The sequence below is a fragment of the Trifolium pratense genome, linkage group LG2, assembly GCF_020283565.1.
Source record: "Trifolium pratense cultivar HEN17-A07 linkage group LG2, ARS_RC_1.1, whole genome shotgun sequence".
NCBI classification, from domain to species: Eukaryota; Viridiplantae; Streptophyta; class Magnoliopsida; order Fabales; family Fabaceae; genus Trifolium; species Trifolium pratense.
Genome location: NC_060060.1, coordinates 61119018 through 61137835, shown reverse-complemented (window position 1 = coordinate 61137835; position 18818 = coordinate 61119018). Strand labels below are relative to the sequence as shown.

Genomic DNA, 18818 nt, shown 5'->3' with positions numbered 1-18818 from the left:
TCATCCTCTTTTACGAATCCATAGGTTTTTTGTGAGGAGTAATTCAAATTAGCATTCCTATGGTAATTCTAAACCGACATAATTATCTATTATCTATGCATCATTTAAATGTGTCATTTTAATTTTCATTTTTTTGTCAATTAAGTGATCTTCTATACTAACTCCAAATAATTCAAGGCATGAGTCAGATTATCGATCTCGTTGTTGTTTCGTTAGCCGATGATTTAATGCAGACACAAAGAATGACTATGGAGGAGTTCATCAAATCCCCTATTTATAGATTTATAAAACTAGTTGCTCTAATTAATTATAAATTTGATATTTTTATCTGTAAACTAATTAAGCGAAAATACTTCAACCATGCTATGATTGGAGTTTGAATCTCGGATTCTCTATTTTATTATTTTAATAATATTCATTGTTTCAATTCCTCCAATTATAATAAAACAACACATTACACCCGTGCATCGCACAAGTAAGGGTCTGGTATTATTAATAATGCATTCGGTACACATAAGACAAATCATGTATGAGGTTCATATATCTAGTTATCAAATACTCTCTCCGTCCCTAATTATAAACACTCTTTCAAACATAAAATTGTCCCTAAATATAAGCCCATTTTTAATTTCTTAGACACATTTATTATTACTTTTTCAAACATAACCTTACTTTGCATTGGAATCTGTAATGTCAACTACAAAAATATATCTTTTCATCAAGGACAATTTAATAATTGTAACATCTAAACAATACACATTAATTACATTGCAAGTTTTCTTAGTATGCGTGAAAAACATGTGATATATGAGAATGTTTCCAAGTGGATTTGTGCGATTAATGTAAGCTGCCAGCCACACGTTCAATTGCTTCGAAACGGAAGCAAAGAGTACATAAGACTAGGACGTACGCATTTCCAGCCAAACGTATCATAGCTGTAACTTAAGCAATTGAGAAACAAAAATAATGATCCGACGTATACTACATCAAAGTATGTCTTCATTTAAGGCAAAATATATAAAAGTTATAATTAGAAAAAAAAAATGCTTTGCAAACAAAACATTTTTTTTACTAATAATATATGACAAGGAAGACGATTGTTTGCTTCGGGGTTAACTTGTCACGGTTTTGTCTTTACCCGTAGTCTTGGTGGTTTGAAAGATATGAATGTTGTATGTAAATTACTCATATAGTCTCGATTACCAAGCGATGTGAGACTATTTTGGTGTATCCGGAACAGTAGCCCTTAGTAGGGGCTAAAGGGTGTCGACCCACAAGCATGAGCGGGTTCGTTTTCCATAGACAGTTTCAATGTTCCGATCCAGCCTCAAGTCCACATCTCCGAGAGATTGTCCGCTTTAGGGTTTATCCGTCACAGTTTTGTTGTTCGTAGAAAAGATGTCTCAGTGGTTTGAAAAGTGTGAGCGTTGTATATAACCATATGTAGCCTCGATTACCAAGCGATCTGAGATTATTTTGATATATATCTGGAACAGGAACCAAATACACATTTAATTTAGATCAGTACTTACTCAGATCGGTACTTAATTGATTCAAAAAAATGTGTGTCACTTAAGAACCAAATACACCTTTAAGGCCAAGTCTAGCATCGGAAATACATGTAGGTCTCTCATGGCGGGAAACAAATTTTCACCTTTAGATCACAAAGGTCTACCATAGACTATAATAAAGTGTCCACATCATATTTTATCCTCTTTCATTAAAATTATTTTTAAATTTATATATTACTATTATTATTAAATTAATTATATGTTATTATTAAATTAATTTTTCTATGCCAAAATTTTATTTTAATGTAATATATTTCACGTCAAAGTGTACATGTACAATAACAAAGGTGAAAAAAAATCTAAAAATCGAACTTAAAAATAGAGAAGGTTGATAGATTAAACACACATAAGAGGAAGTCTCGTTGTATTAAATATCTCATTTTATTAATTTAATATCTCATTTTTAAGTTGATTTGTTTTTTTCTATATAATAGTGATTTTTCCCACTAGTATCTGGCCAACTGGATCACCTAATGGTTCGGTGGTCAGTTCTGACATCAAGTGGTTTCAGCCCTTTCCGATAGCAATTGCAGGGAATCGAACTTCCTAATAGTGACTTTTTTAAATATTCGCTCTCATTTACAATAATTATTAAAATAATGAACTAATTTCTATTCTAATGAGTAAAATTAAATTTTTAGACTAGAAATTGTTTCAAAGCCTAAAGAAACACAAATAAAACTATTAAAAATGTTGATTTTTCTCTCAAATAATATGCAACAAACATACTATAAAAATGTTAATTTAGTGAATTGAGAAGATAAAAAATAAATTAACATGGAGAATTCCATTTTTCCCTTACTCTTGATATTTGGTCATACATAAAAAATGAAGGTAACAACAAATACAATTACTAATAAAATAAAGAAGGATTAAGAAATGAAAATAATATCGACAAAGATTAAAAATTGCATACACAATATATAAACTTTGAAAGATAAAGAAAGATCAATTTTGGCATATAAAAATTAATTTAATAATAACATATAATTAATTTAATAATAATAATATATAAATTAAAAAATAATTTTGATGAAAGATAGAATATGGTGTGGACATTTTATTATAGTATATGGTAGATCTTTGTAATCTAAAGGTGAAAATTTGTTTCCTACCATGGGAGACCTACATGCCTTTCCCATGCTAGACTTAGTCCACATTTAATTTAGATCAATATATATTTACTCAGATCAATTTTTTCCATTCAATTTATTTATATAAAAAAATACTAACATTTCTAAAGACACATATTAAGAAACACAATATAAAAATTGTCGGAAAAATAAAAAATTTATCTTAAAAATCATGCATTCAATATTTTAAACATTAAAAATTTATTTTCTTTAATATAAAAAATTTATTTTAAATTTTCTTAAATATACTCTTAAAACGCATGTAAATATAATTTTTTTTCTCTATGTTGTGGCAAGTGTTAAGTCTCACATTGTTTAGAAAAGTGGAGGTTGAATATTTTATAAGTGGAAGAACTCATAAATCTAACACCTTAAAGTTTTGAGTTAAAATGTGATGTTTACCTCACTTGTAAAATTGTTCTTGAGTTCAATATGGATGATCCCTGGCTGAACCTCGTGATGACCAACACTCTATTTTAAAACTAGTAATATCCAAACATTATTACTCCACATTCCATTTGCATTTGGCATTTATTCAATTTTATTCTCCATTACAATAATAAAAGAACTATTGTCTCTTATAAGAGTTAATTATTTCTAACATTTTATCTTTTCCACTATCATGTGGTATAGATCCTTCCAAGATTGTTTATGGTACATCGATGGGATGGGATGCACCGAGACACAAACTAGTGCAAGATTCAATAATGTATAGTATATGTAGAATTAGAATTCCCTCTCGCATAGTCCATGTTTTTCCTTGATCAAACCACAAAGACATGTGGAAAACGGATATACTAAATCCCGAGGGATTTTTTAGGCTTAACTACATATTTGGTCTCTTACGTTTATTTTAGGTTTCAATTTGGTCCCTTACGTTTAAAACGTATCAATTTGGTCTCTTACGTTTATTTTAGGTTTCAATTTGGTCCTTTCCGTCAATTTTGTCACTAACACCGTTTGAACAGTACACGTGTCAGTGTGTCCAAGTGCCACGTGTCAGTCCACATGTGCAAATTGACTGCCACATGTGACAAAATTGACGGAAAGGACTAACTTGAAACCTAAAATAAACGTAAGGGACCAAATTGATACTTTTTAAACGTAAGGGACCAAATGTGTAGTTAAGCCGATTTTTTATTACATTTTTATGATAATTCAATTAAAATAGTAAAAAAATATTTAAACTTCATTTTTTTTTTGGGTAAATAGGGTTTTACCACCCTGCAAAATAGGCGAATTTTGCATTACCCCCTGCAAAAAAAAATTTTGTGATTACCCCCTGTAATATAAAGATTCATTCAATTACCCCCCTAATTCGCCAACTAGACATGGAATCTTTTTTTTTATGATGTGGCATGCATATGTGGATTTTCTTAGAATTTTTATTTATTTTTATTATTATAATTATTCCAAATCATTGTTATTTAAAATAAAAAAAAATAAAAAAATTTTCATCTCAAATCCCACAAATTTTTTTTCCAAAAAACAACCTTCATATCAAATCTTAGGAAGCAACTTTCATCTTAAATCCCTAATAAATCGAAAAAAAAAAATCATCATCTCCACAATTCCTCCAATTCAAACTCTTCCTCCACCTCCTTCATAACCACCACCACCACCACCACCGCCAACAACAACCCTAGCATAATCAACTCCTTCATCCCTCCCCTTCCTGATCTCTACCTCTCACGTGTTCATTCATATGATCTTGGTGAAGGATATGGGTTGGGTTAGCAATTACAAGTTCAAGAAAAATAACAACAACACATGTTCTCCAAACATCATTAATTCTGATTTAATTTTAATTTTTTGGAAAATCAACAAACAACAAAATTTAGATCTGAAAATCGGCGGAAATTAGTGAGAGTGATGCTGCAAGGAAGAGAGATGCAATTGGTGGGAAAGAGAGATGGACGACGACGGTGGTGGTGGCTGGTGGTGGAGAATGAACTGTGAGATTTTATGTTTTGAGAAACTTATGAGTTTTTTATGGTTTTGGATTTATGGGTTTGAGATTGAATTGATGAGATGAAATTTAAGATTGAAGATGAAGTTTGTTGTTGTTTTGATTTTTTTTTTAATTGAATGAAAGAATGAGTTATTGTTGTTTGTTCTTCCCATGAGAGTGGTGAAGATTGTTGATGTTTCTTGCCGTTTATTTTTCCCCTTTTTTGTTTTTTATTTTTTATTTTTTTTAAATGACATAGCTCAATATGTGGTAAAATAAAAATTAAATAAATAAAAATAGTAAAAAAAAAGCCATGTGTAAAAAAAAAGCCACGTATGGTTGTCATGTCAGCAAAATGAAGATTTCAAATCCATGTTGTCAATTCAGGGGGGTAAAACAAAGAATCTTAATATTACGAAGGGGGAATCACAACTTTTTATTTTACAGGGGGTAATGCAAAATTCTCCTATTTTGCAGGGGGGTAAAACCCTATTTACCCTTTTTTTTTTATAAATTAAAATAGTGTTTTCGATAAAAAAATATATCTCTCAAAAAAATAATTATGAAAATCTATATAAAATAGCTTTTTTTTAGATATTTTTTAAAAAAATTATGATAAAAAAATTATAACAAAATGTTGAAGGCGCACGAAACACTGAATTGAGACAAAATATGATACAATTATCCTATCACATCTCTTATTCTGCGCACCAAATGAGCCCAATAATCTATCGTCATAAACTCAATGAGATAAAATTTGTTATAAATTTATAATACACATATCACTAGATAGTAGTTTGGTCTTTCTTCCAAGAAGATCAAAGCAACTAAATTTTATGTTACTCCTACCGATCTTATATATAAAAAAACTTCTATTTTCTAGATTTATCGTAAAATAGATGTATCTAAACTATAATATAGTCTAGATACACCAATTCTATGATTAATCTAAAAAGTAAAAATTTTGTTATATATAGAATTGAATCAAAGAGGTGTTAATCAAGGAGTCTAGCTACACTACAAGAAAATAGCAATATATTAGGGGAAAAAAACCCTCTATAACAAGCAAAAACCGCCAGTAACTTTAAATTTATTGGCGGCCAAAATCTGCCAATAAATTACTCATTGGTAAGTTTATTGACGGCCAAAACCCCCCAAAAAGTATATGTCGAAACTTATCCACGGCCTGAACCACCAAAAACTTTTAACTCTGACACATGGTAATAAGTTGGCGAGTTAAACAAGGAAAAGGTGGTACTACTAGCCGTCAAAGAAGGGACATTAGCTTGAATCATGAAATGTTATTACTCCTTCCGATCCTTTTTATAAGAAACATTTAAAAAAAAAACACATAGACCAAGGAAGCTATTTTTCTCATTAATAATTTTAAAGTTTTATGTTTTATTCCAAAAGTAACATTGGAGTAACATGGAGAATGTGTCTCTCTAATTAATTCACTAGCATTAGAATGAATAATTTGATTTCATTCAATAAGGGTACAAATGGAATTGTGTATTTAATAAAAAATAAATTTAAAGAGTGTTTCTTATAAAAAGGACCAAATAAAAATTCCAAAGTGTTCCTTATAAAAATGACCGGAGAGGATATTAATTTATTGGCATTAAACTAGTAGTTTTTAACTAAGATGTAATATTATTGATCATGATTACACATGCTATCATCAAATGAGTTTAGAATTTATTATCATCTTCTTTAGGCCGATCCAGAAGCTTAGGTTGCAACATCCTTTTGCTTATAAACTGTTGTGAATTCTTTAAAACCACACCAATAATACTTTTGATGTGTGGGACATATAAATTGAAGCAACCAAATCAAAATGGATGAGCAATAATCAATAAATCAACAATAAACTATGAAAGCGATAAAGAACACGATGAACATTGTTTACCCAGTTCAGTCAAAACCGACCTACTCTGGGGGAGAGAGAGACCCTCCAATCCACTATCAAACTTCCTTCTTGATTACAAAGATTCACTACAAAAGAGTTGCAAGAATTAGACTTCAACCCTAATTCTACCCTTTTCCCAAATCTCTTCCCGTGACCAAGAGATTTCAATGATAAGTGATTACAAGGTGTTAGAAACACTTCCCCAACCCTAGAATATACCCAAAAGGAACCCCTTTTGATCCTAGATTGATGTTGGATGAAGAAACCCTAAAAACCTCACATTTTCTCTCACTTACGCCTGCCAAAACGTGACATATATATATTACTGTGCAGTTTTCGCCCGAGGCACCACTTTTTTCGCCTGGGGCGAAAATTTTCGCCTGAGGCACCAGTTTTTTCGCCTGAGGCACGAAAACAGAATCTTGTCCCTTTTCTGCTGCACAATTTCGCCCGGGGCACCAGAATTTCGCCCGGGACACCAAAACAACAGCTTTTGCTGTTTTTCCACGTTTTCAAGGCAATTCCCAACAATCTCCACCTTGCCTTTAAAACAATGGTGATGTCAACTTCCCATCAACCACCGTGCTGCTCTCTCCACTTGTTTACACCACACTCTCTTCGGCCCCCGGAGTCTACCTCTCCGTACTCCCGAAAAATGCTTGCCTCCAATTGCCCTTGGATTTTTAGGACAATACACAAGCTAAACCATACCCTCTTCAAACCCCGGACTGTAGCTTTCCGTACTCTTGAAGATATGCTTGCCTCCAACCAACCTTGGAATTTTTAGGTGGTTTCACAAGCTGCAACCTCAAACTCTCCTTGTGTCCAACTACCTCCAACAGTCTAGCAAGTTACCAAGCTTGATCACCGTTGCTTCCACACAAGGTCTTCATAGCCATACCACTTTGGTGTACCTCCACCTCAAACCGAGATTCCTCCACCAAAGCCTTAAACCGGTATATCCACTATGTCTTCCACCTTGTAACTGAGTATTCTTACCACCGCCTCTCCAGGCTGATGTTGAGTATTATTCCACCGCCTCTCCAGGCCGATGTTGAGTATTATTACCACCGCCTCTCCAGGCTGATCTTCATCGCAATCTCCATTAGCTTTTTACCTCCGATGAACCGGATAACAACACGCTATGTGTTTATCCATCATCCTGAACCTTAAAATTGCTCTTGATCCCATCTTCACTTTCCATAATTCCCAATTGTTTCCGGAAAGTCCCTCGATAACCCATTTTGAATCCATGGTACTTAATCCAATTAACCCTTTGCCCCACGGTGGGCGCCAATTGTTGTGAATTCTTTAAAACCACACCAATAATACTTTTGATGTGTGGGACAAATAAATTGAAGCAACCAAATCAAAATGGATGAGCAATAATCAATAAATCAACAATAAACTATGAAAGCGATAAAGAACACGATGAACATTGTTTACCCAGTTCAGTCAAAACCGACCTACTCTGGGGGAGAGAGAGACCCTCCAATCCACTATCAAACTTCCTTCTTGATTACAAAGATTCACTACAAAAGAGTTGCAAGAATTAGACTTCAACCCTAATTCTACCCTTTTCCCAAATCTCTTCCCGTGACCAAGAGATTTCAATGATAAGTGATTACAAGGTGTTAGAAACACTTTCCCAACCCTAGAATATACCCAAAAGGAACCCCTTTTGATCCTAGATTGATGTTGGATGAAGAAACCCTAAAAACCTCACATTTTCTCTCACTTACGGCTGCCAAAACGTGACATATATATATTACTGTGCAGTTTTCGCCCGAGGCACCACTTTTTTCGCCTGGGGCGAAAATTTTCGCCTGAGGCACCAGTTTTTTCGCCTGAGGCACGAAAACAGAATCTTGTCCCTTTTCTGCTGCACAATTTCGCCCGGGGCACCAGAATTTCGCCCGGGACACCAAAACAATAGCTTTTGCTGTTTTTCCACGTTTTCAAGGCAATTCCCAACATAAACACCTCTATAGATTCTACTATGTCTTCCAGAAGCAAATTTAATTAGATTCAATAAACAACTAAGACATTCAGGACTCCATTCATCTTCTTCAACCTTTATTTTGCAGCTCCAGGAGACACCTTAGACCAAGAGACTACTCTTTTGTACTCTCCAGGTGAAAGCCTCCTCCCAAATTTTCCACTGTTAGAAATTTGTTTATACCAGTTCAAATTCTCCATTTGGGTCACGATTATTTCTTCCCAAAATCATAAAAATTCAACCTTTGTAAAAAGTTGTTCAACCCCAAAAGCAGATCCAAAAAGTTTCAAACAAATTATTGAGGACCAAAACCGCCGATAAGTGAAATTTAAATCTGTCGGTAAATTGAAGTATTCTTGTAGTGCTAGCTCATTCATGACTTATATAGTAGGATTACTTGTAGTACAAGTAATCAAGTTAGTTAGTCTAAGTTTGTTACTATATCTTTCTAATAAAAAAATCTCTTTCACAAAAGTATAAGGATTAAGAAAAATAGTTTTTCCATTAAATTTGTTAATAATATATTTTTCTCTTTCTAAAATTAATCTTGTATTAGTAAGAAAGAGAAATATTAATCTTTTACTTCTCTTCATTTAATTAGGGGCATTTTTGTAAAACTTAATTAATGTATCTTACTTAGAAAAGAGTCTTATAATTAATGAAACAACAAAATTTTATAAAAGTATTTTATATATTGGAACGAAGTAGTTAATCATTGTAAACTATTTTTGTATGGAGAATGTTAACTTGTGCTCTTAAGGCACATGTTAAGAAGATAAATGTGGAAAATATTTATTGAACTTGTGTTGTATTTAATTGTCTAAGCATTAAATTTTTTGTATCATTAAATGCTATATATTTCTATTTTTAGGTAGCTTAACATGTGCCCTTAGAGCACAAGATAACATGACCCTTTTTGTATTGATCCTTGACTTTGTGTGTATATATATTGCATACACACTAAATAGAATCATATACACTAAATCAATTTTATAAAGTTGAATTAAACTCAACTCTTGCTTCTAAGAGTGTTAGCTAGGCCAAGCATTTTACTCTCTCCGTCCCTAATTATAAGTACTTTTTCAAGGATAAAATTTGTCCCTAAATATAAGCCCTTTTACAATTTCCTAAACATATTTATTATTATTTTTCCAAACATAACCTTACTTTACATCGAAATCCGAAAAGTCAACTATAAATACATCTTTTCACCAAAGACAGTTTAGTAATTGTAATACCAAAAAGTACACATATATTACACTATTAATTTTTCTTAATATATGTGAAAAACTCCGATGGGAACTTATATTAAAGGGGGAGCGAGTAGCATTTCATTCATTTCATATATGCTTTCATTTCATATGTGACTTGATCATCATGAGCATGGAGCTGATCCCACCCACACCATGTAACTTTTATGGATGATGTGACCCTACATCATGCACTAGTTTTGGACGAAATTATAAAGAAGCACTAGTTTTGGACGAAATAAAGAAATGAGGGTCAAGAATTGTCCACCAGTTGCATAAAAGAAAGTCATTTATTTATTTATTTTCACAAAAAAAATACTTATAGTATATCACTAATTAAGATGCATTCAATGTAATATGATATCTATCAATTATATATATTTTTTACGATATTGACAATGTGATTGGATTATGTGGCATGGCAGAAATCACAGTTTGTTCAGGAATATGGTTTTTTCTTTGCATCAAATATTGGACAACGCCAAATTGTTTTTTTATTGGTGGTTAAAGTCGATAAATGTTGCTTTAGTCTCAAATTTTCATGGTTAGTGGTCGACTCCATTGTTATGTATGAGTTTCGATTGATTGTATTTCATTGATGTTTTTGTAAACCTTTGTGGTTTCTATTGGTACACCTTGTGCTGAGGAAATCACTTATCGTTTCTCTTATATATATATATATATATATATATATATATATATATATATATATATGAGGAGGGATCCATTGACTCCAGGAGTAAGTCTCCATTGACTTACTCCGCTTAATAACTCGATATCGGCATTATATTTCTTCAATCTAACCGTTGAATTCAAATATCTCATTTAGTAGATCAACTTCACAAATTTTTATAAAAATTCAAAACCGTTTAATACTTTTTTTGACAACTTCAATTGAACGTACGACAAACTTTTAAAAAAATCGTTGAACTTCAATAGTCTGAATACATAACTACATTTTGTGAATTTTTATAAAAATTTGTGGAGTTGATCTACTCAATAAGATCTTTGAATTCAACGGTTGGATTAAAGAAATATAATGCCGATATCGAGTTATTAAGCGGAGTAAGTCAATGGAGACTTACTCCTAGAGTCAACGGATCCATCCTATATATATATATATATATATATATATATATATACTAGTCATTCCACCCGTGCGATGCACGGGTAAATTATGGATAATCATTTTTTTGGGTACATTATGCATAATCATATTTCACTGTATAAATAACAATAATAATGATCTTGATTAATGTTTTTTATTAGAATAATTATCAAAATTTGAAACGCTTATTTACGATGAAATGCTTATTATTTTTTACTAAAAATAATTATATTCATTTATTAAAATTGATAGAATAAATTGATGTAATATAAATTTAAAGAAGGGTCCAATCAATTATTGGAGAACTCTGGATTTATATTTCAAAACTTAAATAAAAAAATTGGCAAAAGTCAAATTTCATATTCATAACTTATAAGGTTAAAATATATACAAATACTCCAACCGTTCCAAATTACCAGAAAACAATTTTTATTGGTTATTGATCATGGAAAAGATAAGAGATAGAGAGTAAATTAAAAGTAGTTTGGATTTAATTTCATGAGAATAAGTAAAAAGAAATCCTGAAAAATATAAATATTTGTGTTTTTCTTTTATAATTTACGACAATTTTTTTTCCTTATATTTTAGGACGGAGGGAGTACTACTCATAATTAACAACATCTTCTTAAACATATTAGTTAAAAAATGGTTTAAATTAAAAAGTATTCCGGGTATAAGCATTCTTATGTACAATATATAAGTTAACCCAATGGTAGAAAATCCAATCATTATTAATAGAAGAAAAGGATAAATAAATTTTTCATCCATATAAAATTAACAAATTTTGATCGTTGTTCTTACAAAAAAAAAAAGAAATAATTTGTTTTCATCTTTAAAATAATTTCTAATGGATAAAATTTTGACATATTTTTTATATATTTTTGAACATAGTATGAAATTATATATGTTTAATATAATATATTGACATATCTTGAATAAAAAAGGTCAAAACATTGACATTAAGATGAACATAAATTTGGTGATTAGAAACTAAAAATTAAAATGCACCAAAAAAAATAAATTTAGAGGATGAAAACATATGATTTTGTTTTATAGGGAGAAAAACTAAAATTTACTAATTTTATAAGGATGAAAAATATATTTAACTTTAAAAAAAAAATTAGAATTTTTTTTTTTTAAAAGAACTGGAAAATATCGATTTGTTTCATGGGATCTAAAAGGTGGCTATTAATTGTATTGGAAAGATTAATACTACAAAGGGGGAATATTAATTATTTGCCATTAAAAAAATACTACAATGTATCAAAAATATAAAAAATACTACAAAAGGGGAATGAATGTGTATGAGAGATATGAAGTAGAAGATATGAGAAGAAGTTTAGACGGAATTAATTGTAATATTGAAATTTGAAATTTTGCAAGGTGTTAATATTGTCAATTAATTAGTTATTAATTAATTAGAAAAATATGGGCTGAAGATTTAGGCGGACTATTATGGAAGTTTAGGAGGGAAAACATGTTTTGTGTTTTAATATATATATATATATATATATATATATATATATATATATATATATATATATATATATATATATATATATATATATATATATATATATATATATATATATATATATATATATATATATATATATATATATATATATAAAATTCATTTTGGCCTCTTCAAAAAAAAATATCTAGGACCTCATGCATACAATTAGTTTTATTATTGACCATATAAAAATGGAAAATACTAAACGATGAATCTTTGATATTATGAGTCAATTTGATCTACAAAATATAAAGTACTGGATACAACAATACTGGACAAACAAGACTAAACATCATAGAATAAACATTTAAGTTATTGAACAAACTTTGTGTTCTATGATGTTTTGTAGACAAAAAGTTATTTTGGTATTTTAAACAACTTGTGCATAAAACAAAAAGTGTTCTCATGGTTCTGTGGGGAACAAGAATTTCAGTTTTTGTCATATCCCTTGGCCCCTATATATTTGTCCAATACCAAAAATAATTTTAAAATCAAACACACTACAACAAATTTTTTCATATCCAACCTCTTTTTTTTTGTTTGTAGGAGATCAAACGCACTCTATAAGACTCATGCTAGTAGAGGTGAAACATCTAATTGCTCATAAACTAACTATAAAATATGAATTGAATTTTCAACCATAACTACAACTCTCAATCATCTGACCTAAATTAACAGTTGAGATTATTTTACCGTAGAGTAATTTAAATCATCCAATTTCAAATTAACGATATACATTAATTATCATATAAAACTGCATGAATATTCAGGAGCATGCAATCCTAACTCCTAAGTTTAGAACTATATCCAACATACTCCCTCCGTTCCAAAATATAAGAACTAGTTGATCACTATACGCACATCAATTCATAACTTTGATTACGAATATCTTTAATTGTGCATTAGTAAAAATTATAGAAATTTGATATTTTGAAAATACTCGTCAAAATAAATCAAACAAGATCTTATATAGTAATATTTACATTTATATACTTTTAAAAAAATACGTTATAATTGTAAATGTTGCTGTATGATGTGACTTTTATCCATATCCGGTTAAAGAAGTGGTTAATTAGAGCTAATGATGATGGCATTGGCAAGACTCATAATCGTAGCATCTCAATGATTTGTGATTTGATTTGTGGGATAAATGACACTATTCACTTATTCCTTTGGTCCCATTTTATAAGAGTCATTTTGACTAAATAACATTATTTACTTATCTTGTTTTGATCATATTTTTTTAATAGTATATAAATTTAAATATTAATATAGAAGATCTTGTTTGATTTGTTTTGATGAGTATTTTCAAAATATTAAGTTTTTATAATTTTTACTAATAGAGAATTAAAAATATCAATGATCAAAATTGTGCGTTGACATACGTACAGTAGTCAAATTAGTTCTTATATTTTGGGACGGAGGAAGTACTACTACTAGTTAAGAAGATACTCATTAAAGGCACAAAAACCAAAATCAAACTCAACCAAATGCTTTACAGCATGCAACCCACTTGTTTTTGTTTGAATCTTTTGATGCTCAGCACAAGAATCCCAACATTTTTTTTCTTTCTTTATTAAGCGGTTTCGATTTTGAACAACTAGAAACTTCTACACACATCATTTTCTTTTTATTTAACAAGACCTTCTATCGGAGAACGTTAACATATGTCCTTAACGCACATTTTAAGCAAGGAAAAATAAAAATTATTAAATGTTAATTTGTGTATTTTAATTTTTAAAACATTAAATTTTTTGTATCAATAAATATTGAGTTTTTATATTAGAATATCTTAACATGACCCTCAAGAATCACAAAATTTTGATAGCTAAATTATTTGACAAAAAATTATCAATCGATAACGTTATAAAATGCTACAAATTAAACTAATTAATTAGTTTAATCATTTAATTTTTTTTTTGAATTTTTTTAATCATTTATTATAAGTCCATTCTCTATGCAGTACCGGTGTATATCAACTACAACCACCAATAATTTACTAAAACTTAAAAGATGAAAGGCTACCTACATATTTTCTAACACAATCTCTTTGATCAATTACATATAAATTTAGCAAACTAATAGAGATATTAACAAAAATAATAATTATGTTAGAAAAAACCTCATATGGCCTTAATTATAAACAAAAAATCGCATATTTAATATTTTTTTTATATAAATACATAAATTTTTATTCACCTACTTTTACTTAAATAAGGTTGGAGACAATTAGGTCGGAGTCTGTATAAAAAAAAAGTCGCAGAAAGTTATTGGAAAATTAATTTATCATAATCCTAATACTTCATCCATTCCAAAATATAAGAACTCATTGACTACTGTCTTAGAATTGAGTATTGAGCCTAACTCATCATTACAAAACCGGTTTTTAAGGTAAGGACTGTCACTTGCTTATAAGCACTTGTCCAGGTCATCTCGCAACCGATGTGAGACTTAACATACTGCACATATGTCAATACATAATTTTGATTACAAATATTTTTAATTATCTATTAATAAAAATTATAGAAATTTGATATTTTAAAAATATTCATCAAAACAAATCAAACAAGATTTTATATAATAATATTTACATTTATATATTTTTAGAAAAATATAATCTAAATAAAACATACTAATAATGCATTTTGAAATTATTCAAAATATATCTTATATCACGGGACAAAGAGACTATTGATATTTACACCCCTAACCCTAACATAAGAAACAAAAATAGGTTTGCTTTATTTCCCTCATTTTCATTTTCTTTTCCCTCTTTTTGGGTGCTAATCTCCATACTAATCAAAGTAGAATACTTTACTTGGGACCCAGTTAACCTGTCAATTCACAATTCATCACATGTACACGTGGCAGGGTAACGTTTCTTCCCATCTTTCCCCTCTTTTCACAGAGTTCACCCTATTTAGTCTTCTTTTTCTTCACAACTTCAATTTCAGAGAAGCATAAACACGCTTCTCTATTACAAATTCCCAAAACTTTTGGCTTTAGCAAGACCCTATCTTTTATACTGGTAAGTATTTATCACTTCCTTAATTTTGTTTTATTTTATATTTTTTCAATTAATTATTTCATGTCATCATCATCATCATCATCATCATGCATGCCCTGATTATTTAACCAGAAAAATTAAATAAAGTTTTGATTTTTATTTGGCCCAGATGAATTTCTTCAGGATTCTTCCTTGCCCACTTACGATTTCTGTTTTGTGATTTTTAAAAAAAGTGTTCTTTTGATCATAATTCTCATAAACCTGTGATGGGTATTTAACTAATGTGTGAAATTTTTAATTTTTTTTGAAGTATTGTAATTATCCACATGTTGCTTTCATGCAAATTGCTCGGTCACATCGTGTTCTTTGGTTTGTGGTGATTATTTCATTAATCATCAATAGATTGATTATCGTTTAGCTAATTTCTGAAAGCAAAAGTTTTGGAATTTTGCTATGGCTAATTAGTAGTTATCTTTATTTTTGACAGCTAGGAAAATTGATGATTTTTATTGAGGTGAAACTGAAATGGTTGGAAAGGATAATCTAAAAACTGAGGATTTGAATTTGTGCTTTGAGAATCTTATGATGGTTGCTGGTGGTGGGAATGGAGGGAACATGAAAGTTGGTATGATTACTGAATGGAAGGATATTCCTGTTGAGCTTTTGATGCAAATTCTGTCTCTTGTGGATGATAAGACAGTGATTAGAGCTTCTGGAGTTTGTCGTGGATGGAGAGATTCTATTTACTTTGGTCTTGCTCGGTTATCACTCTCTTGGTATATATGTTTTTCTCTCTTAAAGGCCATATATGTTTGTGTAATTGTTTTTCTCCAATTGATGATTCTATTGAAGTGAAGTTTTGTTGGTATGTTGTTTTCTGTTTAATTCCTGATCTAGGTTCATGTTTTTTTTTTTTCAATTCATTCATTAACTAGTGTGTAACTAAAATATTGTTAAGCATTCAAAATAGTCCTAGCTCAGCTGGCAAAAAAAAAAAAGCCGAAATTGTTAGTCCGGACCCATGACCGGTGTTTGAACCCCGACTCTTCACTTATGTGTGTAAGTTTATGATGGCATATGATTGCTTTGTCATTTCGTCTATGTACCCAAAAAAAATAAGCTGGTATTTTCTTATGTACCCAAAAAAATAAGCTGGTATTTTCTTATGAGAATTAGTGGATTTGTCATTTCGTCTATGTACCAAAAATAATAAGCTGGTATTTTCTGATGAGAATCAGAAAATGCATGTGGTATAATATTTGGTTAAACAAGGGCCTTTAACCAGACATTTTTTTTTGTTTGCGCTTATGCCATGTTAATAAGTTGTTTTCAGCTCATTTTGTTTTCATAAGTTCTAAACTATTTGACTTTATTTTACCTTCTGTTATAAAAACAGCTTATACATGAGCAGAAATGTTTAATTATGTTGTTTATTCAAACAGGGCTAATTATGTTGTTCATTAAAAAATTTAAGTTTGTTGAAGTTGTAATGTTTCATAGAGATCATAGTTTGCAGGTTTCAATTATGAATTTAATTTCTTAAAATCCATTTTTTTCTCAATCTTTTGCATTTTTCTTAGAAATCTTCATAAAACTGATTTTGAAGAATACTTGTTGTGAGTTCATTGGATGTAGCATTAACAGAATTATGTAATTCCTCTCTTCAGGTGTAACAAGAACATGAACAACTTGGTCCTATCTCTTGTTCCAAAATTTGCAAAATTGCAAACACTAATCCTTCGTCAAGACAAGCCACAGCTAGACGATAATGCTGTTGGGACTATTGCAAATTTCTGTCATGACCTACAGATTCTTGACCTCAGCAAAAGTTTCAAGCTCACCGATCGTTCACTGTATGCTATAGCTCATGGTTGTCGTGATCTCACAAAACTAAACATCAGTGGATGCTCAGCATTTAGTGACGATGCTCTCGCCTACCTTGCTGGTTTCTGTAGAAAACTGAAAGTTCTTAATCTTTGTGGATGTGTTAGAGCAGCCTCGGATACTGCACTTCAGGTATTATTATGGTATACTTATCGGCATTTTTCACAATCATATTAAAACTATGATGGATTTGAATTATAACCCTCATGAGTCATAACTGAATGAACAATAGGCTATTGGACACTACTGCAATCAGTTACAGTCTTTGAACCTTGGATGGTGTGATACAATTAGTGATGTTGGAGTGATGAGCTTAGCTGATGGATGTCCTGATCTAAGAACAGTTGACTTGTGTGGCTGTGTCCATATAACAGGTATTTTACCAATATTTAATTTGGAAAATGTTAGTTTTTGCTCTGAAACACAGATACGAGTATGATTGTTCATAGTTTGGTTCCGAAAGTAAAAACAAACCGAACTGTTATAAAGGTTCATTGCTCCGGTTCTTCTCCAGTACTGAACCGGAACTACCTTTACTGTAAACTGAAATGTACTTTTTTGAACCAAATTTATTATTTGTTATCCAAACTAATCCAAATTGATATTATTAACTGATAATTAGGATTGTTATCATAAAAGTATAAAACCAAACCAATATCTGAACCAGATCGAATATTAGGACTGTTTTAAAAAACGAAAAACTGGACCAAACTGTTAAACTGAACCGAACTATTCAGTTCAGATATTTTTTCGGTACTTTTTTTTCTACTTGGTTTGTATGCTTTTATTGTTATGTCTTAATCATGAATGAAATTTGGCTTTGATTGCAGATGATAGTGTGATTGCTTTGGCAAACAGATGCCCTCACCTGAGGTCCCTTGGACTGTATTTCTGCAAGAACATCACAGACAATGCAATGTATTCCTTGGCACAAAGCAAAGTAAAAAACAGGATGTGGGGATCTGTGAAAGGAGGAAACGATGAGGATGGCTTAAGGACTTTGAACATTAGCCAATGCACTGCACTCACTCCTTCAGCTGTTCAGGCGGTTTGCGACTCATCCCCCGCCCTCCACACATGCTCAGGGAGACATTCACTCATCATGAGTGGTTGCCTCAACTTGACTTCTGTTCATTGCGCTTGTGCTGGTCACGCACACCGCGCAATCAACACTGTCCCTCATTCTGCTCATTGATCATGCTTCACATGACTTCAAGGAAGTGCCCTTGAAGGGCTCAGAGAAGTGATGCTGTTATCCTTTCTTTCTCTTTCCATGGTGTAGATATATGTTTGTGTTGGAGACTTGAGCTACAAATGAACAGTCATTTGTTGTTGTGCTCGTACTCTTTGTTTTTGTTTTAATCCCTTAACTATGGAGTTTCTTAAGATATTTTGGATGCAAAAAACTAGCTTGTTCTTGGTTAGCTGTAATAATTTATTGAATGACATGGACTTCTAAATGTGTATGGTTATAATGCATTTGTTTATCA

General features: G+C 30.7%; 1 pseudogene; it reads left to right on the top strand.

Annotated features, from left to right (window-relative positions):
- The first annotated feature begins 15291 nt into the window (after positions 1-15291).
- On the top strand, positions 15292-18818 carry LOC123909359 (annotated as a pseudogene).